This window comes from Mauremys mutica, chromosome 18, assembly GCF_020497125.1.
Source record: "Mauremys mutica isolate MM-2020 ecotype Southern chromosome 18, ASM2049712v1, whole genome shotgun sequence".
Taxonomy (NCBI): Eukaryota; Metazoa; Chordata; order Testudines; family Geoemydidae; genus Mauremys; species Mauremys mutica.
The window spans coordinates 2551023-2564019 of record NC_059089.1 but is presented as its reverse complement, the minus strand read 5'-3'; the positions used below and the strand labels follow the sequence as shown (position 1 = coordinate 2564019).

Genomic DNA, 12997 nt, shown 5'->3' with positions numbered 1-12997 from the left:
CTTCCATAACCAGCAGTTAGAACATAAGAACAGCTACACTGAGTCAGACCAGTTCATCTAGCCCACTCTCCCGAAAGTGGCCAATGCCCGGCGCCCCAGAGGACCCCTGGGACCAACATGGATACACCACCACCACAAACAAGGTTAAAAGTCAATGCACATGGGAGAAGCATCTTGTGTTTCATTCCTTATGTCCTAGTCCCATCATGTGGCCATTTCCTTTTCTTCCTTTCTGTTAAAAGCTTTGGTGTTTTGCACAGAAACATTATTTCCCCAGGAGAGACCCAGGAGTGGGGGCTGCATTCCTGTGCCAAACAGTCACTGGAAGGGAGCAGACAAAGGCCTTTAGGACGAGGCGTCCGTCACTGTCAAAAGATCATCTCCCTCCTGCAGGTCACTGGCAGCCTGAATTTGTTCCTTATCCTCCCAGAGTCTGGGGGCTGGAATCAGCACTACCCAGCCCCTCCGTATGTACCAGAAACAAACACAAACCTGGTCTTTAAAACAAGCTGTCCCCTTCCTTCTCAGGGAAGATTTTTCTGTGATTGAAGTTGAGCTTCAGTTCCCCTCTCCTTGGGGCGGGGCGGGTGTGGGGCCAGCTCCCAGTGAGATCTGTTTTCACCATTGCCCCCTTTCAGTCACTCTGGGATCCTAACTCTGCTCCCAGCTGTCAGGCAGCTTCCAGCCCATCCCCCTGTTCATTAACTCCATGGTCATGTCACCCCCTTTGCCAGCGCACAGAGCCTGCAGGAAAGCTATTCCTGCCAGATGCATTGGTGGTATAGTGGTGTGCGTAGGTGTCTTCTAAGCAATTCATCTGGGTTTGATTCCCAGCCAATGCAATAATGGCTTTTCTCTTCTGTTGTTTCCTCATTGGGAAGTGGTTTAATTTCAGTCACATTGTGTTACAATCACATTATCAATAGAATGAGACAATAAATGTGTCAAAGTCCAGCAGGTCATACAGGATGGAGGCACACAAGGGGCTGGAATATGTCATCTGAGAAAGACAGAACACTTGGAAACCTGCATCTCCCATCCACTGGCCTTGCGTGTTATGATTCCAGCTGCATGAGCTGTTTGTAGGATGTTCCGGCATGATGGGGAAATGAAGTTTTGAGTCAGTTTTTGCTCCTGCAGATTCCTTTGCTGTTACAATTATAATGACATGAACAAAAAGGAGGCAAAATAAACATAAACCCCAAATTGCAATACAGGTGGGGAAAGAGACGATCACGGTTAAGCCAAACACATCAAAATAAAAATTAATACTAAAAAAGGGGAGAGGGAAGAGATCAGGTATGTGGAGATCCCCTTGATATTTCAATGCACATTGTTAGAATCAAAGTTCAGACTTGACACTGGAAAACCCGCAACTACCTGTCTCTCTGAACACCTGTGATGAGCAAGATGGAGTTGGGACACCTGTTCTGCTTCAATCATTTATTGTCTCTCTGTTCTCTCCTTCTTCTCCCCCCAATTCCTCATCTCCAATGTCTCTGCCTCTCTCCTCTTGCTCCCTCTCCCCTGCCCTTTCCAGGAACTCACAGTCTACAGCATTTAGGACAAGCCAGAGCTCCCATGTTCTGCACATGAGCCTGTGTCAGAGGACGTGTGACCCCGGTCAGAACCAGTCACCAGATCAATATGACCCTTTATGGGCGACTTCTCTGCCTACTCTGCAATTTACATCTCCCCTCTTCCCCCCCCCCGGCAAACAGGGTGGGGTACAGCTCTGACTGAGAGGCCTAATAGGAGAAATTTCAGCCCAAAGACAAATTTGTGTGAAATGTTGATAAATGAAGAGCCCCCCAAATCCCCAGAACTCTAGTGTCACCCCCATGGCACCAGCACAGGGAACCCAGTGAGATGGGGTTACAGAATACAAGGGGGGAGGCAGCAGGGAGAGAGGTGACAGGGAATCTCTCTTTTTCTTTCTCTCGTCACTTTCTGTTCTTCTCTTTCCTTCCAGGAACTGCAGTCACAGCAGGGAAGGGTTTGTCTCCGTGTCTGTCACGGAGGTGGTGGAAGTGATGGATTCTGTGACTTCCTGCAACCTCCATGACTTCTGCAGTGGCCACAGTGGCTGACTCCAGGGCCACTCAATCAACTGGCTCCAGGGACCACCCAAGCAGTGACCAATGCGGCTGGCCCTCGGGACCACTTGACCAGTGGTCCCGAGGGCAGCAGGAGCAGCCACAGCTTGGTGGCCTCTGGCAGCACTTCTGGGGTGGCCAGAGCAGCAGCTGGCCTCCTGAGGCTCCCCCCTGCCCTAGCAGCAGCTGGAGTGGCAGCGACTCTCAGGGCTTCTCCCCTGGTAGCTGGTGCTCATTATCCATCAAATAAATCAAAACACTTCCCCCTGCAAGTGGATTTAGCCCGGGACCCTCAGAGTCAGCAGCTGTTACACCCCCACTGAGCTCTCTGGTCAGGTGTCCTAGTGCCGGGAGCCTCCGATGTAGATCCTAAAATAGCGTTTTTGCACCAGGGGCGGCTGAAATTTTGGACCAGACATTGTAGCTCCTCTGTTATTTTACTGAATTGCTTCAAAACAACAAGTGTAGAAAGTCTCCTAAGTGCCAGGCTCTCTGCCATGGAAACAGCTGCCCCTGCTCTCCAGGAGTCTCTGCGTTTCACCCAGCAATGTACACACCTGCTCCGCACTGATGGGGAGTCAGACAGTGACGGTAACGCAAATCTTCCGACTATTAACCCAGGTCCCTTTCTTTAACCCAGGACATGCCAGTCACCTGTTAGCCATGGTGTTATCTTCTCCTTAAAATACCTCTCAGGACATTGAACAGAGGGAGTGAAACCCCCTCCCCCGAATGGCTCCCTGTTGAGGCGTTGTACCGAACCTGCCCCTGGAGACTGTCTGGTTTTATACTCTTAGAGCTTTTTCTCTTCAAACCCCTTATCCCAATCTCTGGGCCAACCGCCGCATTTCAGAGTTTAGAATTTACTCTCATCACCCTCCTATGGCACTTTCCATGTGAATTGGGCAAAGCAAGTGGGGGAAGCTCCGTGGCTAACGAAAACCAACGCTCTGGGTGAGGCCTGAACTCATACCCACAGCTGTATTTCCCCCTGCATGAGCCAGTATGGGTGCTTCTTAGACAAACTTGGGCTGTAGGTGGTTGTGTGTGTCTGTGCTTCACCACTTTGGCTGCTCTGTGAAAAGCTGATGGTTCAAACAGAAGCTGGTGGGTTTTTGTTTTAAGCAATTAGAGTCTAGTACATTTTAACAGGCAGAAAATGTCCTATTCTGGTCTAGCCCCATTTGACTCCTTCTGTCCATCTTCTTCCTTCCCCCTCAGTGTCTTTCCTTCCCCATTGGGGACATGCAGAGATGAACCCCAGTCAGTCTGTGTCACAGAGAGTCTGTATCTCCTAAGGAAAGTGGGTGAAGGATTCCAGCTGAATTAACGCCGCTCACCTGGGTTAGAAACATTTGTTTCTTTCGAGCACATAGTGGGAAATGGGACATTAATTCTGACCCAGGAGGCAAGGCAGAGGCTTCATGACCTTGATCTCCATGAAGGGAGAGAGGATCCCCAGGAAGGAACAGAGCTTCCTTTAGACTCAAGCTGGATCTCCTGGAAGTTGGAAAAGACCCTTGGTCACTGAGGATCTCATGGGATCGTGCTGCTCCAGAGGCTCGAGAGTCCTAGGTGCGGGGAGGGTGTCACTGCACAGTCTGAAATGGAAGGGAGAACCCAGGAAGGGACGGGGAGGAACAGAAAATGGAGAGGAATGAAACAGAGCAAACCCCTCTTCTCTCTCCCCTCCCCAACCCAGCAAGAACTGTTATCAGTGGGGAAACTCCCCACCATGAACGGCAGAGACCACAGAGACATTTGCCTCATGCTGAGAAGTAAGGTGACCAGACACCAAGTGTGAAAAATCAGAGGCTTTCATCAGATGCATTGGTGGTATAGTGGTGAGCATAGCTGCCTTCCAAGCAGTTGACCTGGGTTAAATTCCTAGCTGATGTGATGATTCCTCCACTGGGAATTGGTTTAATTTCAGTCACGTTGTATCAGTTTATCAATGGAATGAGAGAATCAGTGTCCCAAATCCCCACAGGTCATTAAACACCCAGTGGAGGAAGAAAGGGGTGGGACTATATAATGAGCAGTTGAGGTCATCCTGGTATTACAATCCTTGGTTTATTTTTATTTTTTTAATTTCCTTTACTTCCCTCTCCCTTTTAGACTCAGAGCCTTTAAGGTCAGAAGGGACCAGTGTGATCATCTAGTCCGACCTGCTGCACCTTGCAGGCCAAAAGACCCCATCCACCCACTCCTGTAATAGACCCGGTAGGGGAGGCAGCTCCGTGCACTGCCCCTACCCCAGGCAGCACATGGAGGCCCTCTGCTCCCGTCCCCAACGGGTGTGCAGAGATGTGCCAGCAGCACTAAGGTGGCTCCATGCCCACTCTACCTCCGTCCCTCCGTGCCGCTCCCAGAAGTGGCTGGCATGTCCCAGCATCCCCTAGGGTGGGGAGAGTGTCTCCACGTGCTGCCCCTGCCCCGAGCACCAACTCTGCAGCTCCCATTGGCTAGGAACTGTAGCCAATGGGAGCTCTGGGGGCAGCACCTGCAGACAGCAGCACATGGAGATCCCCTGGCCCCACTCATGTAGGAGCTGCTGCCAGAGGGTTGTGTGTACCGGTCACTTTGGGAGCTGCACCACCCCTCCTGCACCCCACCCCCACCCCCAGCACAGAGCCCACACCCAAATTTCCTCCCAGTGCTTTGCTTGTCTTCCTTTCACCAGAACCATCCTTCTTCTCCTGGGCTGCAAGTAGCCACCCCTGGGAAGCCAAGAGGCAGGCACAGGATTCTGCCAGGTAAGTGTCCCCCAGCGCTGCGATGGACGGTGCGATGAAGGTAAGTCTTCCTGAGGCGCGATGGACTGCAACGCAGCGAACCACTGGCCAGGCGGTCCGGGCGAAGGGCATTCACTGGAGGTACAAGCTTGTGAGTGACTCCTGAGCACAGGGCCCCTTCCCCTTTTAAGGACCTGCTCCTCATGGCCTGCGACTGGAGATGACTTGGCTGCATCTGGTGGGTCACACTCTACCTTGGGCAGTGTCCATGCTCTGGGTGTGTGATCACTGCCTAATTAGAGTCCCAGACACCTTGTCTATCTAGGAGCTCTTCTGATCTTCCAGCTGTTCACCCAGCCCCTTCATCCCACAAGCATTGCAGGAGGGAGCGGGAGGGGGAGGGGGAGGGGGAAAGCCACTTCACAGGCATTCAGAGAGGGAGAGGAGACAAAAATGGGAATGGGGGAAGTAAAACAGATCTATTGAGCATAGAAATCATTGCTGCTCCTACAACAGCAGGGACAGGCCACTAGGAGCTGGGAAAAGTTAAGTCATCATGTTTCTGCCTGGCTTTGAACCAGGGACCTTTTGCGTGTTAGGCAAACGTGATAACCACTACACTACAGAAACTCTGTTGCAGGGCTTTGCCCCTCCCTTCATAAGAACAGAAGAATGGCCAGACTGGGTCAGACCAAAGGTCCATCCAACCCCATATCCTATCTGCCAACAGTGGCCAATGCCAGGTGCCCCAGGGGGACTGAACCTAACAGGTAATGATCAAGTGATCTCTCTCCTGCCATCCATCTCCACCCTCTGACAAACAGAGGCTAGGGATACCATTCCTTACCCAGGCTGCCTAATAGCCATTAATGGACTTCACCTCCATGAATTTATCTGCAAAAATAATGAGGAGTACTTGTGGCACCTTAGAGACTAACAAACTTATTTGAGCATAAGCTTTCGTGGGCTAAAATCCACTTTATCAGATGCATACAGTGGAAAATACAGCAGGAAGATATATATATATACACAGAGAACATGAAAAAATGGGTGTTGCCATCCACACTATAATGAGAGTGAGCAGTTAAGGTGAGCTATTATCAGCAGGAGAAAAAAACTTGTAGTGACAATCAGGATGGCCCATTTCCAACAGTTGACAAGAAGGTGTGAGTAACAGTAGGGGGACAAATAAACATGGGGAAATAGTTTTACTTTGTGTAATGACCCACCCACTCCCAGTCTTTATTCAAGCCTAATTTAATGGTGTCCAGTTTGCAAATTAATTCCAATTCAGCATCTCTCGTGGGAGTCTGTTGTTGAAGGTTTTTTGTTGTAATATTGCGACTTTTAGGTCTGTAATCGAGTGACCAGGGAGATTGAAGTGTTCTCTGGCTGTGTTTGAATGTTATAATTCTTGATGTCTGATTTGTGTCCATTTATTCTTTTATGTAGAGACTCTCTGGTTTGGCCAATGTACATGGCAGAGGGGCATTGTTGGCACATGATGGCATATATCACATTGGTAGATGTGCAGGTGAATGAGCCCCTGATGGCATGGCTGATGTGATTAGGTCCTATGATGGTGTCCCCTGAATAGATATGTGGACAGAGTTGGCAATGGGCTTTGTTGCAAGGATAAATTCCTGGGTTAGTGTTTTTGTTGTGTGGTTGCTGGTAAGTATTTGCTTCAGGTTGGGTGGCTGTCAGTAAGCAAGGACTGGCCTGTCTCCCAAGATCTGTGAGAGTGAGGGATTGTCCTTCAGGATGGGTTGTAGATCCTTGATGATGCACTGGAGAGGTTTTAGTTGGGGGCTGAAGGTGACGGCAAGTGGGGTTCTGTTACTTTCTTTGTTGGGCCTGTCCTGTAGTAGGTGACTTCTGGGTACTCTTCTGGCTCTGTCAATCTGCTTCTTCACTTCAGCAGGTGGGTACTGTAGTTGTAAGAACGCTTGATAGAGATCTTGTAGGTGTTTGTCTCTGTCTGAGGGGTTGGAGCAAATGCGGTTGTATCTTAGAGCTTGGCTGTAGACAATGGATTGTGTGATGTGGTCTGGGTGAAAGCTGGAGACATGTAGGTAAGTATAGTGGTCAGTATGTTTCTGGTATAGGGTGGTGTTTATGTGACCATCGCTTATTAGCACAGTAGTGTCCAGGAAGTGGATCTCTTGTGTGGACTGGTCCAGGCAGAGGTTGTAGGTGGGATGGAAATTGTTGAAATCATGGTGGAATTCCTCAAGGGTTTTCTTTTCCATGGGACCAGATGATGAAGATGTCATCAGTGTAGCACAAGTAGAGTAGGGGCATTAGGGGACGAGAGCTGAGGAAGCGTTGATCTAAGTCAGCCATAAAAATGTTGGCTTACTGTGGGGCCATGCGGGTACCCATAGCAGTGCTGCTGACTTGAAGGTACATGTGACGGGGCAGGGCAGCCCCGCACTGGTACAGCAGGGGTTAACCCTTCTTTACTAGCAGAGGAAGCCACGCCCAGGAAGTTCTGCTGGGCATGCTCCAACTGGCAGACCAGTATAAAAGCCTGCAGGTCTGCTCAGTCTGGGCTGGCCACCGGGAGAGAAGGACGCAGACCGTCAGCCTCTGCAGAGGGAGAGCCCAGGAGCTCGGACCGGGGCGCCAGCCGAGCCGGGGCCGACCCGGAGCCCCCGGGGAGGGACGCCGGCAGCAACGGACCTACGGGGGAGCCGCTCCCACAACGCAGACGTCCGGCCAGGCAGGGTAAGAAGTGACCCAGGGGCATTGTAGAGACTGACAGCCTTAAAGCTGCAGTACCGCTCGGCGTGTTGCGGGCGGATCCCCGCCGAGCGGGAGGCAAGGAGAACTTGCCACAAACAGGGCCCTGGGTCGGGGCTCGGTGGAGAGGGAGGGCCCGAGTCCCCCTACCCCACCCCGTAATACCCCACCCCGAAGGGGGTATTTATGGATTCAGGCCGCTAGGCCGCACTACCCCACTCCGAAGGGGGGGTTTATGGACTCCGGCTGCTAGGCCGTGCTACCCCACCCCGAAGGGGGGGTTTATGGACTCCGGCCGCTAGGCCGTGCTACCCCACCCTGAAGGGGGGGTTTATGGACTCCGGCCGCTAGGCCGCGCTACCCCGCCCCGAAGGGGGCGCTTATGCACTCCGGCCGCTAGGCCGCGCTACCCCACCCCGAAGGGGTGTGTATGGACTCCGGCCGCTAGGCCGCGCTACCCCACCCCGAAGGGGTGTGTATGGACTCCGGCCGCTAGGCCGTGCTACCTCGCCCCGAGAGGGGGGCGGTTACGGACTCCGGCCGCTAGGCCGTGCTACTCCACCCCGGAGGGGGTGTCCATAGACTCTGGCCGCTAGGCCGTAATACGCCGGCTACCGGGGGCAGACCGAAGGACGAGCGAGTGGTGCAGCGCTAGGCCCCAACCGCCCCTGCCACGAGGGGGCGCTGGGGCACCTGGCCCATCACAACACACATTGTCCCCAAATGTGAAATAGTTATGGGTGAGGACAAAGTGACAAAGTTCAGCCTCCAGGTTTGCTGTGACATTATCGGGGATACTGTTCCTGACGGCTTGTAGTCCATCTTTGTGTGGAATGATGATGGAGCGTCTACATAGCCAGACAATCCTGCTGTCAGGGTGCCAATGCCTGAGATGATGGGGCGTCCAGGATTTCCAGGTTTATGGATCTTGGGTAGCAGATAGAATAACCCTGGCTGGGGTTCTAGACTGTCTTATTGCCAAGGGATGGAGAAACTCGGCCAGCAGCAGGGGGTGCATAACACCGCCCTAGTGTGGGGGTGACAGCGCCTCCAAGATCCTGACACCCCTATTGGTTCCACTGCTGGTTGTTTTCCTTTTCCGGTGGGACTTTGGGCAAGTTGCTCCCCCCTCTAGGGATCTGTCCCCAGCAGTCAAATGGGGATTTCGTACCTTCCCGCTATTGGAAAGTGCTGGGAGAATCCCCCAGCCAAATCTGCTCTGACAGAGCTAAGCAGCATCTGACCGTTCAAGGTCGGAGCGCACTGCCCAGGAGGAGGAGTGTTTGGCTCTGGGGTTTCACTTCAGCCCAGTCTAGAGAGAGTGGCCCAGCCATGGGGTTTGGCTCAAGAAGACCAAGTCTCCAATTCATTAAGGGCGTTTTGGATTCCAGTCCTGTGCTCCAAAGTGCTTGGTGTCATTTGCACATTTTAGAAGCATGATCTCCACTCCATTTTCCAAATCATTCATGAAACTATTGAATAGCACCGGACCCCGAACTGATCCCTGCCGGACCCACTAGGTGCACCCTCTCCGTTGGGCAGCCAAACCTGGAGAAGGGCCCTTGGAGTCTGGGCTTTCAACCAGCTCTGCACCCACATGACAGTGATTGCATCTAGACCACACATCCCTGGTTTGCTTGTGAGAATGTCCTGCGGGACTGTGTCAAAAGCCTTAGTAACCCCAAGATAGATCCCATCTACTGTTTACCCACCTCCACTAGGCCCGGAACCCTGCCAAAGAAGGAAAGAGGCTGGGTTTGGGATGATTTGTTCTTGACAAATCCCTGCTCACTCGTCCTAAGAACCAAATTATCCTGTAGGTGCTGCTGACAAACTGATTGTTTAAGAATATATTCCAGTATGTCTCCAGCTGTGGAAGTGAGGCTGGCTAGTCTGTAAGTCCCAGGGGTCTCTTTGTTCCCCTTTGAAAGATAGGTCCTGTCTTGTTCATGGATGGGAAGATGTTCTTTTTCAGGGATCTCAAACGAGAACTGGGGCACAACACCTGGTTTGTTAAGGCCACAAAAATGGAGGCAGGAACCTCTTCTCTCCTGCTGGCAAAGAACCCCAGGTACCGAAAAGACAGAGACTCACATCCCTGAATGGGCTTTAGAAAAGGCAATGGTTAAAAAGTTTGGCCCCGACCATTTCTTGTTTCCACAGACTAGACATTTTTGCAAACTTTAGAATTCCTTGGTGCTAAAACACCATGAAACTCCCCTTTCTCCTTCACAGAGGGCTTTAACGCCCCTTATCTCACTCAGGCTCAGGAATGCCCAGAGTTCGAGAACTGTCCCTGTTCCCATTGGACAGATGGGGAGGAGCCTGAGGTATAGAGAAGGGAAGTGACCTGTCACCAGATGGATCAGACTGAACAGGTTTCAGACCTCGAGGAGGCTCTTACCTTCTAAACAGGGACGGCTGTTTTCTAGTAAAATCACTAAAAGGGAAGGAGAAAACTCAAAAGAGGTTCCTCCTGGCACTCACGTCCGTGAACCCGAATACTCTCTCAGTCCTCAGAGAGAGACCTGGAGAAGGAGACTCGCTGCAGCAAAGCCACAGGGGTCTCTGAGGTTTCCCTGGCCCCTCGCCCCTGTCCTGCCTGGCTGATGTCAGCATCTCTCTGTGAGGTCACCACCTCCCCACCACCTTGGACCAATAGGCTGAGGTCCTGCAAAAGGCCTTTGTGATGTCACTGCCACACCCCTCCCTTGCTGTACCAATGTCCTGCCCCTGCCCAGGCACTTTGGAGGTTTGAGCTACTCCCTGTGGATCACCCCACTCAAGGAGCGTTCGTTCTAGGCAGCAAGCCGGCTAGACAGGGAAACATCAGACGCTGCTCCCAATGCTACACTCAGTTTTTCAGAAATTAGTCGACTTTATGGCCAGAAGAGACCATTAGAGCATCTAATCTGACCCCCTGCATATCACAGGCCTCCTGTATGACACAAGAGCTACTTTTGGGGGAAAACACACTTCAGAAAGGCATCTAGTCTTCATGAAATGACATCAGGAGATGGAGAATCCACCACTTTCCTTGGTAGCTTGTTCCTGTGGTGAATCATCCTGACTGTTGAATATTTGTGCCTTAGTTGTAATATGAATTTGTCTCTTTTCACCTTCCAGCCATTGGGTCTTGTTAGGCCTTTCTCTGCTCGATTCAAGAGCCCAATCTTTTCTCTCCATTAAGGCACTTCAACACTTTAATGAAGTCACCTTTCAATCTTCTTTTGATAAGCTAAACAGGTTGAGCTCTTTCAATAGCTCACTAGAAGGCATTTTTCTGCAGCCCTCAGAACATTTCGTGGCTCTTTGCTGCCCCAGCTCCAATTTCACAAGATCTTTTTCAAAGGACGACACCAAAACTGGAGGCAGTATTCCAGTATCAGTCTCACTGATGCCGTGTCACCTCCTGTGACGTTATTGACATAATCTGTAACCGTATAGATCACCGTTGCGACCGCTGTTCTATTTGTAGCCAATATTGTAGAAAGGTTGTAGCATAAGGGGTCTATGGAGAGGTTCTGATTGGCTGATTATAATTATGCTATTTCTAGATGTGTATCATTTTTATAGTTGACGTTATGAATTCCTGCTCATTTCCCCACTGGCTGGAGCATGGCTAGAGTGTGTCTGTGGTTAATCATGTTGCTATAGATTGTTCGTTTCCTGCCTTGGCAACTCAGACCGTCCCTTTTCCCAACATATCTCCAGCACATCATTAGTTCCAATAACAGGGGCAGCTTTTCTCTGGGGCACTGAGATTTTTTGGGGAGTTGGTGGCTCCTTTCTTTCCTCACCCTGGAGTAAACTCATAAGAACATAAGAAAGGCCGTACCGGGTCAGACCAAAGGACCATCTAGCCCAGTATCTCTCTACCGACAGTGGCCAATGCCAGGTGCCCCAGAGGGAGTGAACCTAACAGGCAATGATCAAGTGATCTCTCTCCTGCCATCCATCTCCATCCTCTGACAAACAGAGGCTAGGGACACCATTCTTACCCATCCTGGCTAATAGCCATTTATGGACTTAGCCACCATGAATTTATCCAGTCCCCTTTTAAACATTGTTATAGTCCTAGCCTTCACAACCTCCTCAGGTAAGGAGTTCCACAAGTAGACTGGGCGCTGCGTGAAGAAGAACTTCCTTTTATTAGTTTGAAACCTGCTGCCTATTAATTTCATTTGGTGACCCCTAGTTCTTGTATTATGGGAATAAGTAAATAACTTTTCCTTATCCACTTTCTCAACATCACTCATGATTTTATAGACCTCTATCATATCCCCCCTTAGTCTCCTCTTTTCCAACCTTAGTCTTCTCTTTTCCAACTAGCTTTTTATTCCATGGTTCATGTTTTATGGAATAACAACATCAGCATGAAGAAAGAGGAGAGTGAATATCTCACTGCCAGGGCTGAAGGTGGCCACGTCCCCTCTGTCTGACCGTTGCCATTGCAGGAGAGAAGGTGTCAATGGAATCGAATGCCTTGGCTCAGACAAGAGACACAGGGAGGTTTTGCTGTTCATGGATCCATGCAAAGGAAATTGTGTCTCTGTGTGAAACTGAGGAGGGACATGAAATGCCCACAGGGTAGCGCAATGCCCTAAGCTAAGGCAGGAGGGTGAAGGAATCGGGCTGAGGAATGAATGATGTGGACTCACCTGGGATTGAAATGACATTTGTTTCTGTCAGGCAGTGAGAAATTGACATTAATTCAGATGTGGGGTTGAGGCTTCTTTAGCTCCTTGTAGAACTTGAGCTTGATTTCCCAGAAGGGAGAAAGGGAAAGTCTGGGGCTGCCTTGAGTCCCTGTCTGGGTCTCCTGGGCAGTGGAAAACATCCCTTGTTTGGCCCTGCCAAGGGGATCGTGGAGGCTGAGACGCCCCTCGGCTTGGATCAAAGGGGGAGTTGGATGGAATTTATCACACAACCCTCCCTGATCCCCAGAGCCCCACGGGGAGAAGCTAGAGAAGGGGGAGTCATTCCTCCCCTGCGCTCCCAGAAGAGCTGCTAGCAGGGCCGCCCAGAGGCAGGGGCAAGTGGGGCAATTTGCCCCAGGCCCTGGGTCTTGCAGGGGCCCCCACAAGCAGGAGCGCAGCTAGGAGGGAGCAGGGGGGGCTGCTGCTCCCCCACTGAGCACATTCCCCCAAAGTGGCGCCTTAGTAGGAATTTGGAATAAGGTGGAAAGATCTGGAATTTCCCCCCCCACACACACACCTCCTGGGGTGGCAGGGGGTGCAGGTGGAGGGGCAGAGCCCAGGGCTGGGGTGTCGGGGGGTGTCGGTGGGGGAGCAGTAAGGGGAAAGGGCGGAGCCAAGAGCTGGGGCAGCATGGGGTATGTGGGGGGCCAGAGCCCAGGGCTGGGGTGGCAGGGAGGTGCAGTGGGGAGCCCAGGGCTTGGGTGGGTGCAGCCAAAAATTT

General features: G+C 51.5%; 1 non-coding gene across 1 annotated transcript; it reads right to left on the bottom strand.

Annotated features, from left to right (window-relative positions):
* Positions 1 to 5388: 5388 nt before the first annotated feature.
* Positions 5389 to 5461, bottom strand: TRNAV-AAC. The gene has a single exon. It is a non-coding gene; the product is annotated as a tRNA-Val (tRNA).
* Positions 5462 to 12997: the final 7536 nt, after the last annotated feature.